This window comes from Pleurodeles waltl, chromosome 5 (genome assembly GCF_031143425.1).
Source record: "Pleurodeles waltl isolate 20211129_DDA chromosome 5, aPleWal1.hap1.20221129, whole genome shotgun sequence".
NCBI lineage: Eukaryota > Metazoa > Chordata > Amphibia > Caudata > Salamandridae > Pleurodeles > Pleurodeles waltl.
Window position 1 is genome coordinate 372,226,172 of NC_090444.1, and position 13,771 is coordinate 372,239,942.

The window sequence follows — 13,771 nt, forward strand, 5'->3', positions numbered from 1 at the left end:
TTATCTATTGCCTTCTGTTTCCCCATTTTCCCCAAAACAAGAAGCACGAGTAATACCCAGGCTGTAAACTGGGGGCCTCAGACAAAAACCCTGCAGGAATCCATCCAGGTGGACCTAAAAATTGAAAGCAGGAATTACAGCTACCTCATTCAACAAACATAAAGTCCAGCTCAACAGTTACACATAAAGCAATATGATTTCACCTCAGCAAAGAGAATCCTAAACATAGAAAGAAAAATGTGAGGGTGAAGACATTTTATGAACCCACACATAAAACTGTTCTACTGGAACACAAAACCCCATACCCCGCTTTATAACTTCAAATAAGGCCACACAGCCCTTCAATTTAAACATCAATAAAAGGTCTCATATCATTGTCAAATTATCAAAGTTTGCAAAGAGATAAAATGGTCTACACTACCAAATGGACTACGTAGTAGGAGATAACAGGGGGAAAGCTCTGCTTCAGCCTCTTCCAGGCCACACAGGCAATATTTGGGGTTGGTTCCAGCTGATATCAGCCCCCAAGACCCTCCTCAGTTAAATGCGGAGCTGGTTAATACCTACAGTGGTAGCAGTCACAGGCGGCCTCGCCACAATGCACTAAATGGCCCACACCACTCGTGTAGTACCCCATGCCCTGGTGCTCCTGGGACCTGTAGTCCCCAAATCTGGATGCTTGATGTCCAGCACCGCAGGTAACGTAACTGTGCTATATAGCACCAAAACAGGAAAGTGGCTTCAGTTGGGCAAAGAGCCTGCTCCTAGCCCCTGGTGCTCCTGGGACATGTGATCCCCAAGGCAGACCGCTGGATGGCATTAATATTCATGAGGTAGTTCAGTTTGCAACCCACAAGGATCCCTAAATGACACATTTAAAATGACATTTTTTAAATGTAATTAAAATTTAAAATGAAACATGAGTTTCATACATTAGGAATACCGATTTCCTCATTGAGAATCAGAGAGAATAGCAATTAGAAAATCAGTATTCCTAATTTGTGTACATCTGGCCTATTGTGTCTTGCATTTAAGATCCACTTTGCACCTTGACTGGTCCAGGTATCCATTTATATATGCTTGTATCAAGCACAATTGATTTATTTTCGAGACGCAACTACTTATATTCTCTATTGGATTCTGCTAGCATTCATTTAAAATGTTTTTGTGAAAACTTGTTTTGCACCCATTTCTGTTTGTAAAACAAACAACTATTGCCCTTACAAGGTATGTTATTGCCCAGGAGGGGTGTAAGGCAATCAGTAGAATGAATTAATTGAAACTTATTTTGGTACAAAAATTGGAAGTGAGTGGTGCCAGGATTGTATGATCAAATATGGTTTAGTCGGTAACTCTTCCTGCAAGCTGCTAGAAAGTAACTGGCACAGATAAAAATGTAGGGAGTTACCTTTATTTGCATAATGTAAAGTTTTCCATCAGGAGTAAATGGTAAACTTTGGTTAAAATATGGTCAGTGTTACTGGGAAAATCCCATACTTAGAATAAGTAAAATAGCACCAAAATCATTTTTTCATTTTAAAACAATGTACTAGGCTTTTGAATGTCAGTGTTCTAAAAAGACTCCGACCTTTCATCTATGTGATATTTTGCCAAACGGTTTGACATATGTCGGCCAATTATTGAGCATGGCATATGAATGCATAATCGAATCCAGATCACAGCTTTTTTGTGGTAAAGAGAACGCAATGCACCTTTAGACGTTTATTGTTAGGAGACTAAACACATCGCTGGGTAGATTAAATGACTAACCATATTAGGGGCAGGTTACACCTACTGAAGAAACTCAAATTACCATTTTAATGCCTTTATATGAGACTTAAACGAAACACTGGTTTGGCAAGAGATTAGGAAAAATTAATACAAATATTCCTTTTTATTACCAAACAGCCGGAAAATGTAAGCACCATGGTGGGATGGTTTTGTGACAGTGTCCGCAAAGAATGTGGCATATTGACCAATGTCTTTAAGAAAGAAAATGAACGCATTAATTCTGTCCAAATTATCAGAACTTTTTGCAAAGGAGTGGTGCAAAATGACTCAGTGTAACGTGTGAGAGTTTGACTCATTGGTTCAGATTTTCTGTGGTACTGATAACCTAAAGCCATGGTCGGAACCTGTGACAGTTTCTCTCCCAGAGACTCTCAGTATAAAACTGAAAGAAAGTACCTTTTGCTACTTTGTTTCCGAATTTCGTACATTTGAAAAAAGACAGCTGGAGAGTTTGGCACACCGAGATTTAGGAATCATTTATTTTGTGTTAGATGATGGGAGTTAGTTTTGTACAAATGGAGAAGCGTTTTCATCCAAATTAATTAGTGCATCTGACTTATTTGCTCTGCGCGGTATCCTGTTAGATAGCTGACCAGCCTTCTTATTGGTTGCTGTTTTTGGGTGAGGTAACTACTAATCTGTGCATCATTTTTAGACGCGGCTACAGGCAGATTTAGCTATGTAGAGGACCACAAGACATCACTTTTTTAACAATACAATATTGAGAAGTACACCCAGAGAGCTGGATTAGGGTCAGCCCCATTTAGTCATTGACTTTCATGTGTTTTGTTTTATGTTTTGTCGTTGTTTCGTTGGGCTGTCCATCATATCTATAGCATCTTGATGATGATTACATTGCTCCATTTGTGTCTCATTTATGTTTTGGTGATGGGGCATCAACTAGTCCTGCTGTTAGACAAGAACGCAAATTTGTGTTTTTTGATGTGTTTGTGTTGCTGACATGCTGGCATTTTAGTTGGTGGTTGGATGTTTCAGCCTAGAATAAAGGCAATGTGCTACTTACTAATCATTCTTGCACCTTCATTAAACGTTCATGTCATGATAACCTGCTGTTGGATTTACAGCGTCTTGTTTACAAAGTAAAGGCACATGCACAGGCTCTCTTAAGAATGCAATGAACAATTTTGGCCCTTGGCAAGACAGTGAGCTGATATTAGGGGATGTTGTGGTATGATGGCTGTATTGAAAATGTTTGAATAATCTTGAGTATTTATTTATTATAAGAATGTTATGATGACAGTTATCCCCGGTAAGGTGACTATGTCAAAAGCCAATAAAACTGTTCACTAAAAAGTATCTACTGTGCAATATTTTGCTTTGTTTTACATTTAGTCCACCACCTCAAATGCATTTTTTTCTGACTCCTTAACAGAACACGTCTTCCATTTTTTAGCTTAACTGTGATAATGTAGCCTGTTCTGAAAAAAGATCCTGCTCCATTCTTACATATTGCTGTAACCCAAGATGCTGCTTCACTGTTAGGGGTGGGCGAAGAATTCCTCTCTGCCAGGCGAGTTCACAGTTTTCCCTACTCCGCGCTCTGTGCGGAGCTCTGAAAAAACGCTGTGAAGTAATGCGGAGTGGAGTTTATTCTCTCTCACAGCTTGGTGAGTGCAAGCAAGAGAAATCTCTAAGGCGGCAAAAGCGAGCAAGATTTCTGAACGCAAGCAGTCACGGCATGTCGCTACCACTCACGTTAAGAAAGCTGGCGCTTGCTTTGAGGAAGCTGCAGCTCGAGTAGAACATCTACTCAAGCGGCAAAAAGAAGTTAGCACCCTCTGGCGCTCCACATGATGCCATTTGCTCTGATTTTACAGCACAGGAGAAGCTCCTGGCATCGAACATCAGCGCGAGCAGCGTGACTTACCCAAACTTCACCACTCGCAGAACTCTGCATAGCGCAGCTGAGTTTTTTAGGCACTTTGCGGAGTTCCTCGTAGCCGAGCCCTACCAAGGCCTATTCAATATGGGATTTTATTTTTTAGACCTCTGGGGCAAACCACACAAAGTCACCCAACTGTAGCCAAACACTTCTTATTTAGGTTCTTATGACATTATGTGGACAGGAATTCCTTGTTCTGATGTGTTGTAATGAGCTAGGAGATGAGCCAAAACTATATACAGTTACGTTTGTATAGACCATGTTTTCTGTAAATCTGTATTACAAATGTTTTTAGGGCTACACAAGCTATAGGGAATTTGATTCATTTGACATTGTGTTCAGGGTGGTTCTGAAAGCAGGCGGGAACAGATGAAGATTGTAATATGGGGTACCTCTGAAAGGCTAGATGAGGAATAACAAATTTATATAGTTAGATTCCATTTTTATAAATTATTATTATGAAAGTATGACATTAACTTGATGATTTATATAACAAATAAAATATACATACAATTTTTCATTAATTCAGTTATGATTTACTTTAGCGTTTGCTCTTGATAAATGGAATGTGCTTTTGCCTATGCCACTTATCCCTGTCCCCATAGGGGTGACTTTTTGGATAATAAACTGAATAAAGCTAGCATCTTGAGAGCTAATCAGTAAAGTGGATAATTGGTTCCCCTGGCTTTGCACAATGTACTGAATTTGCTAAATTTATCATAGAGTTTATAAAAAGTTTACATAATAAAAATGTTTTAGATTTAACCAGACCTATAAATGGTGGAAATTAAACTGAGTCTGAGTACAGTATGTTTGAAATATATTGTGTTGCTTCTGCTCTTACTTAATCATATTATCTGCCATGCCAATTGTAGGAATTCAGGTCCCCACCAATGTCCTGACCTCCTGTGATAACTCATGCATAACAATCCGGTGTGTACATTGGCTTTAATAACTCCTCTATTCTAATTGGTTTCAGTTAGATTACGGAATGTAAGAAATTGAATTATTATTTGCAGTGGAATTCTGTAATAATCACAACCCTTGTCAGGGTGAACCCTCTGAGTCACTACATTACCGTGAGCTCAACCCCTGGCAGCTATGGCACAGAACAGACAGGCTCAACTTAGGGCAATGTGTAAAGTATTGATGAGCTACCGAAACAGTAATAAAGTCAATATGCAAAACAATGAAAACCCCAAACTGAATTAGAGAAATAGAGTAACATTTAATAAACAAAATTACACCAAAATAATCAAACTGTTTTACATAAAAAAAAACACAAAGTGGCACTGACAATCAATAGTCGCAGTAGATCTAGACATAGACACAATTTAAGCTCAACTGCAATGAAGTGTGGGTCTGATACACCAACCAGGTCATCTTGATACATGATTTAACCTTCTGATTTAGTTTTGTGAGTCCCAGTTAACCATGATAACACACCAACATGCCCTTAGAGATGGCACTCAGATACTTAAAGGAAATGAGGCAGAAGCCAACAGCAGAGTTTAAACCAGGACCAGGTGGAACTGGTCATTTTGGGTACTTTTAGGAAAAGGCCTCTAGCAGCTTGTTGTATCCTGGTGGCCACACACAAGATCAGCCAACTGACCTTTCAAGCACACTTCTTTGTCCTGCCTTCTTTGCCTTTTTAGATCACTGTAAAGAGACTCAAAATGCTGTTTATCAAGGCATTTTCAAGATGGCAAAAGTCCCACCTCTAAAGCTAAAACCCACTTTGAAGCAGGTACTGTACCCACAATAAACCCAGAGACAGACATCTGGGAGGACAAAAGCAGGACCCTTCAATAACCAGATAGGGGATTCACAATAATTGTCCTTCTCTCCCTTTCAATTGTGCCTCAAGTGTTACATGTGCCTCAATAGATCTGACAAGCAGGATTTGATAGTGTGGTGCTATGGGATGCCTACAGCTCCCACTCTGAATATTCTGTGGAGGTCAGAGGAGTCTTCTTCGCCCATTTAGGTCAGCATATTGTTTGCTCTTTGGGGGGCATTCCACACCCTCCTCATTCCTATTCAAGGCTGAGCACAAGCAGAAAAAGCCTGGAAAATCTCAAGGGTGACAAGAGTTGCTCCAAAAATCTACTGATTGATTCATTCATTAAAAGCTGGCAGATGCTTATTATAATTAGCTTTCTGATGGTTCAGGCATGTAAAAGGTAAATTTAAAAGTCACTTTTCCTTAAAATGTATGAAAATCCAACTTTATCATTGACATGGGCTTTTAATAAATATAAAAAAAGAATGGTTTAATCATTTTTCAAGGTTGTGCAATCCAAAGAAGGCAGAATTCATATTTACTCCCTCTGCTGGTTGTATTCTATGGGCAAGCCAGAGCCTCCTTACAGTCTCACCTTTTAATACCATGCACCCTGCCTTGTGGGCTAGAAGAGCTACATAGTGGTGATTTACTAATAGTTAAATAAAAGTTATTTTCCTGTCACAAAGGGTTAGTTTGACAGGTCGTACTGCAGGGTATACACTGCAGCAGTCAGGCTATACAGGTGGGCCTGAAGTTATGGTTGTCCTGGCACTGTAGTAGATAGCACAATAGATGCTGAAGTCCATAAGTGGCGTTTAACTTTTAGGCGCTAGGTGCACGTTCAACACCATACACTATTGACATATCGGTAAGTTAACTGTGCCAATTAGGAATACACCAAGGGAAAATCCAAATACAGTGAAGTGTAGAGAAACTAAAAGGTATTCATAAAGAGTACCACTTTTCTTTCTGTTTCTTTTGGCATTCATTTATTTATACAGCCACACTCAGGGCGATGAATATATGGAATACAAGATGAGGTGACTGTTGGAAATGGCCCTTTCTGCAGGGTTAGGGTTATCCCTAAACCTTTTGCCTTCCTCCTCCTATTTTTCGGACCTTCTTTTTGTTAGCTTTAGGAGTCTGGGCACTTACTTTACCACTGGTAATCAGTGCTAAAGTGCATGTGCTCTCTCCCCTAAAACATGGTATGATTGGCTTACACCTGTTTGGCATATGTACTTTACCTATATGTCCCTTGTACGGTGGTATACCATATACCCAGGGCCTGTAAATTAAATGATACTAGGGGGCCTGTAGATTGCACCTCCCTCAGAAGTAGCCTTAAAAACCTGTCTCAGGTCTGCCACTGCAGGGCCTGTGTGCACAGTTTACTGCCACATTGACCGGGCATTTCAAACTACTTGCCTAGGCATAAACTCACCTTTTCACTACACATACCTCACCCCAAAGGTAGGCCCTCGATAACCCAATGGGCAGTGGTAGGCTATGCACTTTTATGTTTTGCTTGTCCTAGTAGTGACAAGCAGAATAATTCATTTTTCACTAAAGTGAGGGCTTTTCCTCTCATAGGTTAGCTTCTAAAATTCCCTTATATACTTTGTAGTGATAATTTCTGATCTAAAAGGAGTAGCATGGACATGTTTGGTATGTCTGGAGTGCTAGTGAGAAATCCTCCCTACTGGTGTTGTTGGATTTTACAATACTGTTTTAGAAATGGCACTTTTAGAAAGTGGGCATTTTTCTGTGCTTATAACTCTAGTGTGTTGCAGCCTGACTCCAATCTACAACTAGGGAAAAGTGACAGCTATAATTTGTGCATACTTTCCAGACAGCCACAATACAGGAAGGGCTGGGTGTGACAGGGGATATATTTGCAGTCATCTGCATACTGATAGTCTTCCTGGGCAGAGAGAGCGAGCAGTAGTACATCTGAATAGGTTGTGTCCTACCCTCACACAAAGTGTTGATGTACCCACTACTGGTAGTCTGGAGCCAGGGATTGATTGAAAGAGATCCCTGTGAACTTCAGAGAGCTCCACTGAAGTCACACCTACATCAAAGGCCTCTTTAGGTATAAGTACTGGACCTCTGACACCATATACTCAGAACACTTCTGGACTGAGGACATTCTGCCAGGAAGAAAGACTGCTGTGCTGCCAGGAGGGACTGCCACTTTATTGTTTGCTTTGGTGTGTTGGCCTGCTGCTTCTTGCCTTGGAGAGCGAGGACTTGACTTAACTCTCTACATCCTGCAACCTAATGTTTCTCCAAGGGCCTGACTGAGCTTGTCTCCCGTTTCTGAAGTCTCAGATACTTCTAAGACTTCACCTGCATCTTGTTAGCAGCACCCAGGCTCCTCTGCTGTGAGCCCTGCTCTGCCAAGTGGTGCCAAATTTGTCCTGAGCCCTTGGAGGTGAGTGTGGTGCTGCGACTCAAGAAACTGATGTATCAACACTGACGTGTAATTTGGAACCGATGCATCGAACCTGGGGGCAGATTTATGGAAAGTGGCGCTACACTGAGTGCAGCGTCACTTTCCCTGTGCACCTTAGCACAACCCTACCACCATCATGTGTGCACCATATTTAAAATATGGCACACCATGGGACATGGTAGGGGACAATATTGATGTATTTTGCAGGAGTAATGCCACATTATTAGCGCTACTCCTGCAGAATACATAGGACCCCATTCTAAAGAATGGAAGTCCCCTTTTAACGCCTGCTCTTGAGTAGCAGTTAAAAGTGCCATAAAAAATGGCACAAGGAAATCTCATAGTTTTCCTTACGCCATTTTTCCGGCTCCCCTAATGGGGGAACACCCTCTTTGCATATATTATGCCTAGTGCAGGCATAATGTAGCGCAAAGGGTTACAGAGTGGCACAATGCATGCATTGTGCCACCCTGTAAATAAGGCGCAGGGATTTCGGCTTCATTGGGCCACATTTAATGTGTCACAAGGTGGTGCGAGGGCAATATAAATATGACCCCTGGTGCGCTGATCAGAACTGGTTCATCCTGCTGTAGAAATTATGCCTTGTTGCTACGTGCACTGCACCAAAGCTGTGAACACCGCTCGCCGATTGGGCAACATCTCTGACTTTCAAAGCAGCCCCAAATTGGCCGATGCAGCCGATGGAGCCCGAACTTGGAAACCGTTACCCATCACTTCTGGACGTCGATGCATCAATGGCATTGCCTGATCAGGAAACAACACATCTCATGGAGTAGAGATGCATCCCCTTCTTTGGATCAACGTATTGATCAACATATTGTCCCTGAGCATCAATGCAACCAAGCTACTGTCAGAGGGTCTGCATGACTTCTATAACCAACTCATGCTCCATCGTGGTCAGACTGAACTTTTGGATTTGCCCCGGTTCAGTGCAACCAGTAAGTCACGGTTGGAGCTATTGACTTCTAAGTACTCCATTTTGATTTATTCTTTACAAATTCATAACTTGACTTGTGTATGTTGGATTTATGTCATTTTGGTCTTGTTTTACTCAGATAAATATGGACTACTTCTCTAAACTGGTATGGAGCACTTTTGTTGTGATTTCACTGAGTTACTGTGTGTGTACTCAAATGCATTACACATTGTCTCTTTAGTTTAGCCTGTCTGCTCTTTGGAAAGCTACCAGACGATGAGTACAGGTAAACATTTATCCTATATGTTACTTACCCTGACTGGGATTGTGGTCCCTACTTGGACAGAGTGCAAACCTCTGCCAACTAGAGACCCAATTTCTAACATACATTTTAACAGTCATTAAATAAAAACTTTATTAGGTCAGTAAAGATACTGTGATTTTCCATGCCCATGCCAATCTTACCGGAGAGGCATCTGCATCCATCTGCATACTGATACTCTTCCTGGGCTGAGAAATGGAGAGGTCGTTCTCAACTTACATGTCAATAGACTGTGTCCTGCCATCACACAAAATTCTGATTTAACCCTACTGATGTTTGGAGCCAGGGCTGGGTTGAAATGAGTTTTGTTACACTTCAAAGGGTCCCTTTGTAGGCACCCCGTACATCAAATACATTGTTTACTATAAGTACAGGGGCCCTGACCCCAGGTTTTTACAGCACTTTTATATTTGGGACTGACCCTCTGCCAGAAGGACTGCTGCGCTGCTCAAACGACTCATATGGACTGCTCTTCAGCTGTTATCCTGATTCCAGCTACTTGCTGGTTGGGCTAAATTGCAGGATTACTTTTCTGTTGGTGCTCCCCTGGTCTGGCAGAGGACTACTGTTTTGCCAGGAGCAACCATCAGTGGACCCACATTCCTTATGTGCTGGCATGCTGCTTGCTATCCTCCTCTGTGCCCCACACCTAGTTTTCTCCAGGGGCTTTCAGGATTATTCCTGCTCCCTCACAGTCCCTGTGCCAGTGTGTCTGGCATGGGGGTTTGAGGCTCACAGCACTTATCTCCTGAATTTAGCACATGGTGAGAGCTTTTCATTCTCACCTCATCTGTGCCACTAACGCCTGGTGCGTGCTGATACTTTTGCATCTCGAGGGCTGCCTTTCGTCTCATGTCCAAGGCACTTTGGAGAGCCTAAAATTCTTTTGGAGGGAGCTGCCACACTTAGCTGCAAGAACCCCTTCAGAGGGGCCCTGTCAGCAGATCAGGATGCCACAGTCAGTACCACACTAGTGTGGCCATTCTCCACAAGGAGTCTGCGTCCACCCAGACCCAACGCGGATGGCATGCCAGCAGCCCGTGCCCTGCACCTGTGGCCCCCAGCCTTCTTCACAACCCCAGGGACTGTGCGATACCAAGAGAGGTACTGTATTTGGGGTAGCTGTCCTAGCTGCTTGTAACAATCATTGCAATTCAGAGTTCAACTCTACTTGTATCTCCACTTGGTTATACTTATATTACATAATTCTTCCATAAGCAATGTGCACAGGTCCAACCGTAGCTCTACACAGCTTGAAATACAACTGATCAATAAGCTTTATTTACAACTCATCGAATAACTGTACTCAGAACGTAAAAATGCTTTGCATGCCCCCAAAATAATCACTGTCAAACCCACCTGTAATTGCATTCACAATTCTTTATACTACAAATCAAAGTCACATAGCCCTTAACAAAACTTCTTCTCTAGAGCCATATGTATCGCCTCTGAACCTGTTGTTCCAGTGGACAGCTGACAAAATTCACATGAAAACTAGTGAGAGGTTGAAGAAAACATGCTTGGGATAGTTCTTCAGAAATGGAAGTATTGGTAATGCATCTAGTTTCCTAGTGACAGAATCATTTAGGCTGAACATTTGACAGGTTATTATGTTGTCTCACTGAGGATGTGCTCTACGATGAGTGTCATGGTGTGTGTAGGACTCGAGTAGATGGTGGTAGAGACCCATGCCTGAGTAAAAAGGAATGTGGTTCGCATACGGACAGGCAAGACCAGAAGTCATGTTTGTCTGAAGAAAGGTTACACCATTTTTCACAATGTTTCCTCTATCTATAAAAAGTGAAAAATGTACATCTTAATATAGCACGTAGATGAGGCTATTCTCAGGGATAGGGTGATACTCCTGAACGTTTTCCCATCCATGTTACTGTTCTGATGGTCTTCCTGGGCTTGTTCAGGCCTTCTTCTTGATATGGGCTTGTTCCTTGCTTTGCAGTTTCAATATATTAAGGGGAAAATTTACAAACTGCTGGAGACACCGTAGCATCACTTTTTGTGATCCTCTGATGGAGCTGTGCTCTTCACCAGATTTACAAGGTGGCATTAAACCACTTCACACTGTAGGAAAGTAACCTCTTTCTTGCATGCTTACCCCATTTTCTGCCTGATGTCAGTGTGTTTGACTGTGTTCACTGAGATCCTGCCAACCAGAACCTCAGTGATTATGCTCCCTCTCCTTTAAATTCTGTCACTGCATACAGCTAACCCAGTATTTCACCAAAAATTGGCATACTGGTACCCCCTTATAAGTCCCTAGTATATGGTACTTAGGTACCCAGGGCATTAGAGTTCCAGGGGGAGCCCATGAAAAGGGCTCTGCAGGACTGCCATTGCAGCTGCGTAAAAATGTGCACGCACCCTTTCACTGCCATTTACACTGCACCAGATAACTTATAAGTCACCCCTACAGCATGCCTTCCAGCCCTGATGGCAGGGTGCAGAGTACCTTTGCACTAGCAGATGTGCCCCCACGACCTCCAGGACCATTTCCCCAGACCTTGTGAGTGTGGGGACACCCTTTTACACGTGCACTGGACTTTTGTCACTACCTATGTCCAGCTCCACAGTAGTAACTCCGAATATGGCCATGTTTGGTATCAAACATGTTGGAATCATAACCCAAGGCTTTTACAAGCATTGGTTGTATGATTCCATGCACTCTGGGGGCTCCTTAGAGGACCCCCAGTACTGCCATTACATCCTTTGGAGGTTTTCCAGGCAGCCCCAGCTGCTCCACCTCTCAGGCAGGTTTATGACCTCCTGTTGCTTAAGCGCTGGAGCCCAGGAAGGCAAAATGAAGCCTTTACTTTTGAAGAGGGGTGTTACACCCTCTCCCTTTGGAAATAGGTGATACATCCTTGGGAGGGATAGCCTTCCAGAGCCTCTGGAAATGCTTTGAAGGGTACAGATGGTTCCCTCCTTGCATAATCCACTCTACACCGGTTCAGGGACCCCAGGTCCCTGCTCTGGCACAAAACTGGACAATGGAAAGGGGAGTGACCACCTGTCAAAGCCCAGCTCACCTGAGTCCTTGTTCAGTTCTGATGGAGGTTGAAGACAATCCGACCCCACCCTGAAACTGCTTGTTCCAGCACACTAGTTTTTAAAACAGTGCACTAAGAACAGAAGATCAAGGGAAGGGGGGAAGTGGATAAAATAAAATAAAGAGACAACAGCGTTCTTGCGTTTCCACTGTTGAAGTGCTGCACAAATCGGCGGCCCTCTCTGACTTCTGTAGAAACTGGTGCCTAATGAAACATAAACAAAGAACAGATAAGTACATCCTATTCCTAACTGGGTTCCTGACTATCCCTTTATTTATTAGAAATTTTCTTCTAAAAGTACCTCTTGGATCCTGGTCTCTAGTTTCCAGGTTTGGAATGTGTTACTGCTCTGGGATGTGCTTTCTATTACTCTAAAGCTTCTAAAACATTAAACAAATACCGTTATCAGAATTACCAATATCAAACATTCATCTTAATATAACTAAAGCCTAAATTGCCAATAGCAGACTCACTTTTCCCATATTTCCAGAATCTTTTATAAAACAAATACTGTACTTTTACGTCAAAATACAGCATGTAATTTGTGCAAGTCCTTGATTTACTGTTTGCCTTGCTGTTAATGGTTTCCACGGTTCGATTCTTAAAAGTTCCATAAAAAAAACGTTTGCTTCACAAAGTTCCGCAAAGTATTCTTGTAACAAAGAGTTTGAATCACAATGTTCGTGGAAGGTATATTGTTTCAAATTGTCTATACACGAATCCAGAAATTGTTGTCAAAGTTCTTTCAGATAATAAAAGTGTTGCACTTACTTGTTGCTGGCAAGAGATACTGATCAGTCTAACCTTGTCTTCTTTCTCTTTTGCAGGTTGCTTGTAGGAGAGAGGCTGAGGCAAGAAGAAACCGGAAACCGGAAGAAGGAAGAGCCAGCAGCTGCGCCCATTGAAGCCAATGAAAGTCTGTAGAGAGCAGGAGTGCAGCGCCGAGGGATCTGTCCTCAGGTAAGCGGGAGGTAGACGAGCACAAGCACTGGGTGAGGCTCGGGGGCTGCCTTTTATAGACAGGGCTGGGTGTGGTCCTCACATGCTGCACATGTTCTTGAAAGGTGTGCAGAGCTGGGTGTGGTTTGAAGAGCTGGGTGTGGTCCTCACATGCTGCACATGTTCTTGAAAGGTGTGCAGAGTTTCAGTTATTATGCAAATGAGTTAAATTAACACATGGCCTAGAGTGGAGTGTTTTAAAGAAGCCTTGGTAAAAGCAAGGCCCAATGTGTAAACAAAACAGCACATTAAACAACATACACAGAAGCCTGGGGGGGGGAAGGTGAGATAACAAGAAAGGCTTTCAATAGTAAGTTTAAAAGGGAGCTATTACAGAACCCACTAGTGCAGTGAGAGGGGACATGCTCTTTGCTGTGCACAAACCCTAACACCTCCTCCCTGTCCATCACCACCCCAACGATGGTGCTCAGAGCTCCTCAGGGGGTCCTTGGGTTTTGACATCTTGAATTCCAAGTTGGAAGGGAACTCTGGGAGCATGTGAGTTGC

The 13,771-nt window shown here is 42.5% G+C and overlaps 1 long non-coding RNA gene across 7 annotated transcripts in view; it reads left to right on the forward strand.

Moving 5' to 3' along the window:
* The window catches only part of LOC138295673 (uncharacterized), a 391,570-nt gene that overhangs the window by 193,092 nt on the left and 184,707 nt on the right, over nucleotides 1-13,771 (forward strand). For 2 of the 7 annotated variants that reach the window (XR_011203656.1, XR_011203661.1), the window contains one exon: nucleotides 13,093-13,225. The exons of the other annotated variants lie outside the window; for them this stretch is intronic. This is a non-coding gene — a long non-coding RNA (uncharacterized lncRNA). The remainder of the gene's footprint in view (nucleotides 1-13,092; nucleotides 13,226-13,771) is intronic. 7 annotated transcript variants of the gene reach the window in all.